Source organism: Stegodyphus dumicola, chromosome 10, assembly GCF_044657685.1.
Source record: "Stegodyphus dumicola isolate Sdum_Otavi_A_Nest chromosome 10, ASM4465768v1".
Lineage (NCBI taxonomy): Eukaryota > Metazoa > Arthropoda > Arachnida > Araneae > Eresidae > Stegodyphus > Stegodyphus dumicola.
In genome coordinates, this window is record NC_140777.1 from 99,607,150 (window position 1) to 99,619,383 (window position 12,234).

A 12,234-nucleotide genomic window follows, 5' to 3' on the forward strand; every position below is an offset into this window, starting at 1 on the left:
AAAAGTCTGATTTGATGATATATAGCTAAGGATCGATGCTCTGCTTGGAGTGAGGAAATTATTTTGGGGGGTTATTTGCATTTTTATGGGGTCCCACTGGATCCGAATACCACTGTACTACAGAATCTGACTGTACTAGAGAGTTACAAAACTGAGCAGATGTTATTCGTTTAAATTTTAAAACTGTAGATTTATGGGGAAACTCAAAATTTTAGGTTTAAAGAGAAAAACTGAAATTAAATAAGTATATCTGTAGTTTTTAAATAAGATGTGGTTTCAGTTTAAAAAAATCATACTATACAATAATGAGGAACTAAATAATCCTAAGCCAATTTTAGAGATGGTAATATTTTTAGTGATAATTTTAGATTTATTTAGATACATTATTATTTGGCTGACTCGCAAAAAGATAAAATATGTTATTAATAAAAGTTCTTCTCTACCTATCCAGAATTTAAAATTATCCCATTAATCTTGGAAAATTAAAACAATGACTAATTTATTTTTAGGTGGTCAAGAACCGTGACTTTTGGAACAGTTGGCAGTCCTCCCATTGTTTCCCGCTTGATATTAAAATTTATGTTCTGGTAGCGGAAGTTACGAGAAAATAAAAGATTATATACGATCGCATATTTTTTGTCCGTTTTCTTTCTTTATTTATTTAAACTCATTTATAGGAAGCTTCTTTTTCAGAAGTAATTAGGTCATTAGAAAAGGCGTATTTTTGTATTAATTTAAAAATAATATATTAAATAAAGACAACAGAAGGTATCACTAATTTCTCGTAATTAAACTTGAGTTGTACAATATACAATATAAAGAAAAGAATATACTTAAGACATTAAAAAACTTACAATTCATTTTTCAAATAACCTGCTAAAGCATAAAACAATTGCAGCAGTTTTTCTTTCTCTTTTCTTCACCCCCTCCCCCCGATACGATGTACCAGGTGGTTATAATTAAACTTCCTCTATAAACGGCATCCTACAGCACAAACGGGTGTACGGAATGCAACGAAGTTTTGTATATGGGCTATACACGAGATGCGCTCACGGAATTTCGAAAACAAAATTTTAGTTCCAAAATGTACACCAGATGGCGCCTTTTCGGGGAAAAACATGAAATTTAACGCAATAAAGGACCAAAACGGTTGAACATAGGCACTCCGTAACTTATAATCATTGGCATTGGCAGAAACAATATTAACATCTATTAGGTAGTTTCTGATCATCTTGTCATCGAACCACATTAAGTAAAGGTAAGGGAGAAACAAAAACAGTTCAGTTTGCAGAAGCAAGAACAGATTAGGACGAAATTGCACAAGAGGAGCAGTTGTTAATCGTGTCCAGGACTATGTAGGGAAAGGTGCTCCACGTTACCACTCTCATTGCAGATTTTCAAGTCGGTGGACAGTGTGTTCAACAACAGATCGTAACTGATCAGTTGTGAGGCTTCGCACATGAAGCGTTATGGTGTTCTTTAAGTCATTCAACGTCGCAACACCTCGACGATACACCAGACCTTTTAAATAGCGCCATAACCAGAAATCGCAGACAGTTAGATCCGAAGAACGTGGTGGCCATGGATTAGGAAAGAAGCGACTAATAACACGATCCTCTGTGAAGGATTGGAAAGCACAGTATTATGTGCTTTTGTCAGTATTATAACTACTCTGTAGTATGTCTTCCTATTAGCATCATATCAGCTCTCTGTATCATATGTTTCTATTAGCACTTATTACTCATATACTATCATATGTATCTTTGTCTACCTTAATATTTATTTGCACAATGTGTTTTATTCGTATTATATCTGCTTTGCTATTAGTATCATATCAGCTCTGCACCATGTGTATTTATTGGCATCATATTTACTTTGTACCAAGTGTATTTACTCGTTCTTCACCTGTACTGCATCTACTCAGCACCATGTCATTTAATTAGCTCTATATTTGTTCTGCATCATGTATATACTTTAATATCATATTTGCACTGCATTATGTGTTTCAGTCGTATGACAGCCTAAGTTCGTGAACTATGAGTTGTCTAATCATAAGTTTTTTTTTTTTTTTTTTTTTTTACACATATACTATCATATGCATTATGTGAAACACCAACTGTTTACCCCAAATATTTATCTGCATTAAATATTTTCATTTGTATTACATCTACTTTACATCATGCGTTCCTATTAGTACAACATATGCTCTGTACCATATGAGCCTATAAGCTATTTATCTGTTCTGCATCATGTATATTCATTAGTATCATATCTGTCCTGCATCAAATGATTTTAATCGTACTATACCTGCTCAGCGGCATGTGGCCTTTTTTTTTTTTTTTCTCATATCTGATCTGCATCATACGTGTTCATTAGAACTTAAACTGCACTGCATAATGTATTTTCATGTATCTCTATTAGTATTATATCTGCCCTATGTCACGTTTTTTAATTAGCTCTATATTTGCTCTGCATCATGTGTATATACCAGCATCATACCTGCTCTGCATAAAGTGTTTCTATCATGTGTTCGCCTAGGCTCCTGCACTATCAGTTGTCTCATTAAAATATTACTACACACATACTATCATATGCTCTAACACCAACTGTTTACCCTAATATTTATTTGTATCATATGCTCCTATTTGTATTACATCTGCTTTGCATCATGAGTTTCTATTAGTATAACATATGCCCTGTACCATGTGTGCCAATATGCTTGCATCATGTGTTTGTCATTAGTATTATCTCTGTCCTGCATCATGTGCTTTTAAATAGCATCATCTTTGCCCAAAGTCATGTGTTTTTATCAGTATTATAGTTGCCCTGAATCAAGTCTTTTAATTAGCTCTATATTTGCTCTGTATAATGTGTATATACTATTAACATATTTGCTCTGCATCATGTACTCCTATCATGTGTTAGCCTAGGTTCATGCACTATGAATTGTCTCCCCATAAGTATTATTACTCATATACTACCATCTGTTTCATATGTAAACCAAAAGTTCATTGCTAATAATTATTTGCAACGTATGTTATTATCTGTCTTAAAACTGCCCTGCATCATGTGTTTTAATTAGTATACACGCATGCTTTATATCTGGCAATGTTACACATGTGCTTTATATCTGGCATGCACCATGTGTTTTCACTAGTATCACAGCTTTATCTCTGCTCTGCATCCTGTGATCTTACCAGTATTATTACACGTTTTTATATGTCACATAGTATTACATCTACCCAGCATTATATGTTCTAACAGCATCATATGAATGCATTATTAGTACTCTACTTAGTAGTCTGTGAGTATGTTCTGTGTATTTTAAGTGTTTTTATGTGTACTGTATGGTCTAAATGTTATGGGTGTTATGTGTTTCAGGTTATTCAATGTTGTTATGTGTATTATGTCTTACATTATTATGCCACCTTCCCCTTTTTTTTAGATTTCCTGTAACCACTGTAATCCTAAAACTTTCAAATGTCATACACATCACTCGTAATGTAGACTATGTCAACCGCCCTTGTATGGCCATGTAACTTTCTCATTAAGATTCAAATATACTCCCGAGGCAGCCTGATGAGGCTCCAGGGTGTTGTTGACACTAGATAGTGGAGGACGCGGGCATATGCCTGTTTACCTATGTTAAACATCAGGCGCCCTCGTCCTCCGTCACCTGTTACCTGTGAAGGATTGGAGCAATAGCACCTTCACGGACTCATGGATACGTGGGGCGCACCATCCTACATGAAAATGATCGATGTAAGAACCCGCCTTCGCTGTAGTTGCGGCACAACAAACGTCTGCAGCATGTCATGATACAGACGTCCTGCAATGGAACACGTGACAGGCCCACGCTCACCGATTTCCTCAAAGAAGAAAGGCCCAAGGATGAACAGACAGTGACCACAACAGACAGTGACCTTTGGAGATTGTAGGCGCATTTCAGTGTGGATCAAGGATTTCCCTTAGCCCAAATGCGGCAACTCTGTTTCTTGACTGTCCCATTGAAGTAGAAATGAGCCTTGTCGCTCCACAGAATATTCCAGACAGACAGACAGAAAGAAAGAAGTACAGGAGGCGCCAAAACATCGCCATGGGCAAAACTGGTAATGCCCCACTGCACTAATCATCTATAGAAGTGTACCCTGACCGGGCACGCTAACACCATGTTCGGGAATTAGTTTACATTGCAGCAAGCAGCATTCATAATACACTGTTATATATTAATGGTGCATAATTTGCATTGCAGACAATATTGTCCCAGGTATACTTTTACACGAGTACTTTGCAGTTGGATGGATTGATACAATAATTACAATGGATAATTACAATAAGTTATTTACAGATGTATATACATATTTCTTTTGTGTTCCGGTTTGGAGCTTTGTTGGTGGGGAGGAGTGTTTGTGGTATGTAGTTCGTTGTTTGTTTGGTTTTTTTGTTACACGATTCACAGTTTATAAGTTATAAAGGCACTCCTGTATAGTATGAGGGTGAGAGTGGATATTCTTATTGTTGCGTTTTATGAACTTAGAGAATTATTTGGGGTTGTAAGCTATGGATGACATAGGTCCAGTCCTTGGCGGTGTAAGAAATCAATAATATTTTTGATGTTTTGGAAAACGTTACGGTGCTTCATAATGAATCTTCAAAATTCTATTCCAGTGTCGGTGGGATGGCGAATGTGATGGGCTGACATTAGCGGACACTGAAACATGTAATGTTCAGGGTCTCCGCATTCCCCGCATATGCATCTATCCGACGTAGCCATATTGCGATCATAAAAGTACTTGGGGAAGGGACCGTGACCCGAGATATACTGGGTGAGGAAGTAGGCTGAAATTGTGGTATTTTCATCAGCCTTGGGTACTAGTTCGAATGTACGTCGTCCTTGTGGTCCTTGTTCCCATTGACGTTGCCACTTTTCATTCGGCATTTGTTTTAGTTTGTATTTTAATGCTGATTTAGGCCATGGGATATGAATTTGAGATTCTGTTTGTTCTAGAGCTGCCTGTTTTACTAGATAATCGGCCCTTTCATTGCCTTCACAGGCGTTGTGCCCTCTGGTCCATCACAGGACAAATTTCTTATTACTTGTGCTTATGATGTCTTGAATTTGCCGGGCTATAGGAGAATTTGTGTGCTGTTTTTTGATGGCATGTATGGAAGACTGACTGTCGGTGATTACGTGGATGGTATCTGTATGTAAGTCATTAAGTTGCATAATGCTGTTTAGTATGGCTATGAGCTCTGCTTGATATACGCTGTTTTGCGGCCGAAGCTACTTGATAGGGACGTTGTGGCTTCAAGTAGCTACTTGGTATGGCGGATCTTGTATGGGAAGTAGTGCATTATGTTTCTGAGTACTTTTCCGATGGTGCTGTAAGAATAGCCTGTCTGTTGAGAAACTGCATGCGCGCTACTGCCCCCAAACTCTGATGTCTGTGACTGCGCGTCACCAGCTGTCTTGAAGGCATCAACAAGTACCGATGTGACACATTTACGTCCTCTTCCAGGTTGAACTCCTAATTTCCCTGTTTCTTAAAATCTCTTAATCATGGCCCGGATACGTTTTGTAGACATTGGTCCACGCCATAGGTTCTTCCTACGAAGAAATTCACGAACTGCAGCAGAAGCATTCCCCTTGTTTTCGTAAAACAGCTTAACCAGTAACGCACGTTCAACTAAAGAGACCGTTATTTTTACACCCGGAAATATCGACTTAAACATGACAACGTCTGCAAACGTTTTATACCCTACCCTATTTCGCATTTCCGGATTGTAAATATTGTTTCTGTATTCCGTTTTGGTCGTTTATTGTATTAACTATCATGTTTTTTCTGAAAAGGCGCTCTCTGGTGGACATTTTGGGACAATTTTATTTTTCGAAATTCCGTGAACGCATCTCGTTATAGCCCATACAAAAATTTAGTTAAAAGGGGAAGTTTAATTCTAACAACGCGGTATATTTGTTACATAAGATGAAAATTAAGGAGAGGTGTTTGTGAAATAATTTAACTGATGTATAATTATAAATATAACACTAAATTGTGACGACTGAAAATACAAAGTATTGATTTTTTTTAAATTTGCATTCTCTGAATTAACCCCTTAACTGCCGCGGGCGTATATATACGCCTTGCTCAGTCGATGCGTTAACTGCCCCAGGCGTATATATACGTCCTTCCAAACTGTTATCATTTGCTTTGCGCTGCTACACCTAAAATTATTCGCAAAGTTAACGCATCGGCTGCGCATCTGGGGCAGTTAACGCATCGGCTGAGCAAGGCGTATATATACGCCCGCGGCAGTTAAGGGGTTAAAAGCTAATACACTAGACTAAAATCTGCAGAAAAGAGTTCTCCTAGAGAACATAAGTGAATGACTTCGATGCGTCAACTGATCAAAGCATGAATCACTCTTGCTTAGTGATGGTTCTCTCTCTTCCCCCCCTCAACTAAATAAAGCATTGTCAATAATTACTGATGATTTCGGCAAATGCTCAAATGATAATTTTATTAGCTCTGTAACTAGAAATTATGAATGAATGAACTCAATTAAAGAACACTATCACCGGTCGAACTGGCCTACAACCGAGGTGTAGGTTACGAAGTTTATATATTATATTTATATTTATTTTTTTATACGAAGTTTAAATGCCAACTCATCTGAAGAAATTGGAGCTAAGGCAGTGAGTTGAGTTCTGTTTACTGTCCGAATATACGCTTGGAAACGTATTAATGTGACAGAACACTTTGATTTACACAAGATTTTATCACACGCATCATCTGAGCAATCAGAGAAAGACAAAACTGTAACAGAGTTATATGAACAACCTTAAACTGCAGCTAGCGCGTAAGCTGATGTAGGGGGTCGTAACATCTAAACATATGGGTAGCTGTTAAAAAAATAAACAAAATGAAAATATACATATCAATACAGAACTAAGTAAAAAGTCGAATACCACTTAAGAGATGACTTAAGAGGTCAACCAGTGGTCCGTGAAAAATTTTTAATGTTCCGCAGAAAAATTAGGACATAATTTATGCATTTTTACAGACATATAGTTAATTAATAATAATAGTTAATTAACTAAAATAATTTACAGACATATAGTTAATTAAGATATATAGTTGACATATAGCCAGATTATTCACTCTTTAATAATTTTCTTTAATTTTTTATGGTTTTCAGATTCAAATAAAATAGATAATAAACGCATAATGAGCGAGAAAAAGCAAGCGAATATTTTTTATAATTTAAGCGAATATTTTTATAATTATACATTTCTTTAGTAAAACTGAAGATAGAAAAACTAACGAAAATAGTATTACTTCATTGAACAGAGAGGTGATCAATGAATCAAAGCATCCACATTCCTCGTCGCTGTCAGACAGTATTCGAAAGTAAGTTCAAACTGGAGGCGAAAAACCCAAAATAACAAGAAAATGTGATTTATTCCGGAATCCGGTGGTTAGCTGAATTCACGGCCTTTTTGTATTATCTGTTTTCAGAGTTTGTCTAATGAAACCTCCAAATCTCGAAAGACACTTGAAGTAAAATCACCCAGATTTAGCTAAGAAACTACTCGAATATTTTCAAAAAATGTGTGAAAATATGCAAAAAGAAGTAGGTACCTTAAAAATATGGTTGTTAAACATAAGTCCGTATCAAAGGCTTTGTATGTGATAGCACTTCAAATACAGAAAAACAAAAGTCCATATACGATCGGAGAAAAATTATTCAAGCCTTGTGTATTGCACGCCTGTAAAGAGATTTTGGGAAAAAAAGCTGTACAGAAACTGAAAGTAGTTCTTAACTCAAGGTAATAAGTCTGCTAACACTGTACAAATTTGAAGAAATGTCTAAACATGACTGGAAATCGCTCAGGTGTTGTTGCAAAGATGAAAAATGTTAGGCATCCAGACTTTCTGTCTACATACTGCATTACACATAGTGAGCATCTTGTGGTGAAACAAAATGTCCCCAGAACTACACCAAGTATTACCAGATGTTATTAATATCACAAATGAAATTCGACACGAAGTGCTTAATTCTCGACTATTTGAAACACTTCGTGAAGAAAAAGGTTCCCAGTATACTCACCTTCTTTAAACTGAGGTGAGATGGCTTTCGAGGGGCAAAATACTGACATGACTATGCGTCCTGCGCGAAGAAATCTAATTCGAGATTATTTTGTTTATCAGCAGCAAAATAATCTCGAATTTCAAGAACTTTTGTCCATCGATTTGAGTGGGTAGCCAAGCTTGCATACCCGCCAGATGGTTTTTCTCTGTTAAACGAACTAAACATAAGCAAGGACAACTTAAGAACCTGTTTACAGTACAAGTAAAATAGATTCTTTTCAAAAAATATCACTGTGGCAAGCGCTGTAGAAGGAAATCTACAAATGCTTATAAATTTTAACGAAAATGTTTGAGAGAACGATCTCAACTAGCAAGTGGTATCCATTATCCAACAGCACTTCCAGTCACTGACAGAATGTTTTGGTTTTTATTACCTAAAGCTAGATGATCCTAGGCATGGAAATATGTGGATAATAAATTTTCAGCAAACAGTGACGATAGCAAATTAAGCATGAATAAGAAGAAAGCCAGATAGATCTGTCTTGCGAGACAGTTTAAAAACTAAATTCTAATCATCTTTATAAAGACTTCATCATTGCCTGGCTATAAAAAATGAATACTCATCACTGAGTGGAAAAGCTATGAAAATTTTAATTCAATTTTCAGCAATATATTTGTGCGAAAAGACATTTTCTTCTGCAGCTGTTAAAACTCGCTACAGCTCTCGGTTTGAAATAAACGTGGCTCTTCGTCTTGCAGTGATATTGCTATTATAACCCAAAATCCATAAAGTGATTTTAAACAAACAGGAACAAATATCACACAACTCCGTTACCTTTAATGGGTGCATTTCACAATAAAAAAATAAAAGGTTTCTGATTATTATTACTATAAATGTATTTACCATTTTTTTCTAAACTCATATTAGTCAAATACGCCAAATACGAAATTATACATTTAGTGGCCCATGAAGTTCTAAGGTTGGCGACCGCTGTTATAAATTACAGATCATTTCAAATTGTCTAGAATCCAAAAAGCTTTTGTTTAGAATTTCCCTAGCTGTCGTTGAATTTTTGACACATTTTTAAAAAGAGAAGATTGTTACCAGTATCTACTAAAACACAAAATCGAGTCATGGAATTTTCCAAAATTTGAGAAAGACCGAAAGCATAAACGACTGCATTCTTTAAAAAATACGTTAATAACTAACACTATGTAGTGTTATTATTTTATTATCAAAGCATTTTAAAAATTTTATTGAGCATTTTTTTTAGAAATTAATGGAATATTAGTAGCATACTGTTGCGAAGGTTACTTAAGTAGCTCTAAAATACTGGATAAAACTAAATGGAATGTAATGAAAAAATTTCTAGAAAGTTTTAAAATGTTTTCACTACCGTAGTTATGCATTTTAGCCGTCGTGATCACGATGATTTAAATTTAACTTTAAAATTGGACATAATAAAGATATTTATCACTGATGAAGAAAAACGCTCATTATATAAGATAAAATAGAGGGAAGCGAGTAGAAAGTAAAACTACGAGTATAATATGATTATGTGCTCGAGTGCAAAAACAATCAATAGATTTTTTAAATCCCTGTGCATGTTTATTGAACGCCTTGTTATTTTATTAGGACCAATGCTATATAAAAATATTAATTTCTCATAAAATTAATCCCAACAATCTCATTTTCATCCCATATTCTCCTTTAGTTAATTATCTGGATGCCCTGCCTTTTCATAAATTCAACTTTTAAATTACTTACTTCTTCATCTGTTATTCAGTCCTTAAAAGCTTATCTCAAGATTTTAATTCCTAAGCGAATATTTAACACTTTTTGCCAAAGTATTTAACGTACATCAACCAAACTAAAAGAAAGTTAAAATTTATCATTAACGGAAGGAAAGAAAAAATAATTAGCCTTCCATCATTAATTATTGTTGATCTTTTAACTGTTCTTTTAAAGCTAGTTTCGCTAAAATTATTCGAAAAGGCTTCTTCATTTCGTGAATTAGATATTCTATATTTCCCTGGTCATCAAAATCAATCTTATTATTATTATGGTTTTTAAATGCTTAAAGTTTTTTTATATTAAAGCTTTTTAATAATTTATTTTCAATTTTGTTTAAAAGATAATGCCACTTTTTAGCCCAGAAGGGCTATTAGTTTCGTTTCGGCATTTTGCGTTGATTCACTATAAACGGCGAATCACGTTTTAAATTGTTGCCATCAAATATTAGAACCCTGTATTATATTTAAAGAAATTAAAGAATAAATGTATGTATGTTTATCGCATTGTGATAAAACAACGGTACCTAAAGCCATCCAGTTTTGAATAACGTACGTTTCCACCCAAATATGGGCATCTGAAAGCCCAAATTTGGAATTTGGAATTTGTTTTATTATCTATTTATATTTTGTAAAGCATTTACTGTACGGTAAAAAATAAAAAGAAAAAAAATTATCTCCAACGCGCGAGACTGTGTATCGGAAATTCTAAAGATATGCACTTTCAAATATTTTGTGATATTGCTGTTGAATTGAATTTTATGGTTCAAGTGTGAAGAACATGATATTTAATAAATAAAGGTAACACACAAAACGTTAAAAAAATAACGGCCCTTTGAGCATAATATAAAATCTGATAGCTTTCATATATTTTTATTTAATTATATTTGTTCATTGTTCTTTCTCTTATTTGATTTTTTATATTTAATGATTGTTTCCGATTAACTGGTGTGGAATGTCTTAGTTCTCTGAAGAGAAAAGATTCGAGATATTCCTTCTCCAAATACATCATATTGAATGAAATGTTAATTTAACGTTGGAATTTGGACTAAATTTTTAAACTCAAATTAGTTTGCTTCTCCTTCGGCTCCGGCTTTTCATTCTGCATGTAAGCAGGAAATATATCATATATACAGATGGTAAATACGTCAATAGTAATAAAAAATTGCCCATTTGAATGCCTACGGTGCAGAATAATTTTGCTTACAGGGATAAAAAAAAGAAAGATCCAATGCTAGTCATCAGAGAATTTCTTTCGTTTTCTTAGAAAACTAGCGTTAGTCTAACGCTGAATTTTTCCTAATTTTTAATTTCATACGATTCGTTTCCCTTTCGCGTATTATAGAAGGAAAAATGTTACTGAATATTTTTTTGTTTGATGATAATTCATAGGATTAAAAAAAAAAAAAAAAAAAAAAAAAAAATTTACAAATAGGTTTTGCTAAGTGCTTTTTAACTATCTGATGACTCACTTTCAACCATTGCGAAGTAATAATACATAATGCTTATATATTATCGCTGCTTACATAAAATATTGAACTCATATCAACACATAACTAAGCTCATTTCATGATATCTGATGAATTACTCATATGAAGTATAATGTTTCAGAAGGGTATCTAACTACCTTAAAATTTGATAGTATAAAAATTAAAATAATTATTATAGCACTGTAAACTAGAGGATGATTTTCACAAATAAATTTTGCAAAAATATCTGTAGCATGAAAGGTACACATTATTTTTACACTGGATGTAAGCATGTACAAAGAAATCTCACCTGAATTTAGAGGTTATCCAATGCTAGCGGAAAGCAACACGGAGATCATCAGTGATGGCGGCAGAACGAGACTGCACAGAGTTCAGCAAAGGACAACCAAACGATGTTACTGACGAAAGTAAGAAAATAAAAATTCCATCTCTTGTGAACGTAAGAGTGAAGAGGGTAACTGCGATCGTCCTATTTCAGACAGTTCTAAATTTACCTTGGCTTTAGCTGAAAGGATGAGGGTGCTTGGTATGGGGGAAAAAACTAAATGGCAATCTTTTTTTTAATCTTCTTTTGTTTGCATTTTCTAATTCTTTTTTCCTTCCATCCTTACGGTGCTGAGATCATACAAAGCAAAAGACGAGAGGGAGTTTCGAGGAATGACATAAGAACGTACGCTACAAATGAATCTATATATAGAACATACATGAAACATTCTATCGATAGGTTGCTTTCACATCACTTGCTTAGAACGTTCAGATAAAATACTAGATTAAACGAGAGTTTTGAGAAATAGATCGTCCTCCAACTCGAAACTATAAATAAATAGGCTTTAAATGATGATTTGAACAAATGACTGATGCTG

At 34.4% G+C, this 12,234-nt stretch overlaps 1 protein-coding gene across 1 annotated transcript in view; it reads right to left on the reverse strand.

Annotated features, from left to right (window-relative positions):
* Positions 1-11,815, reverse strand: part of LOC118185457 (sodium/potassium-transporting ATPase subunit alpha-like) — a 364,057-nt gene extending 352,242 nt beyond the window's left edge. Inside the window, exon 1 of the mRNA XM_085825310.1 lies at positions 11,661-11,815. The gene's annotated coding sequence lies outside the window, so the exon portion shown is untranslated. The remainder of the gene's footprint in view (positions 1-11,660) is intronic.
* Positions 11,816-12,234: the final 419 nt, after the last annotated feature.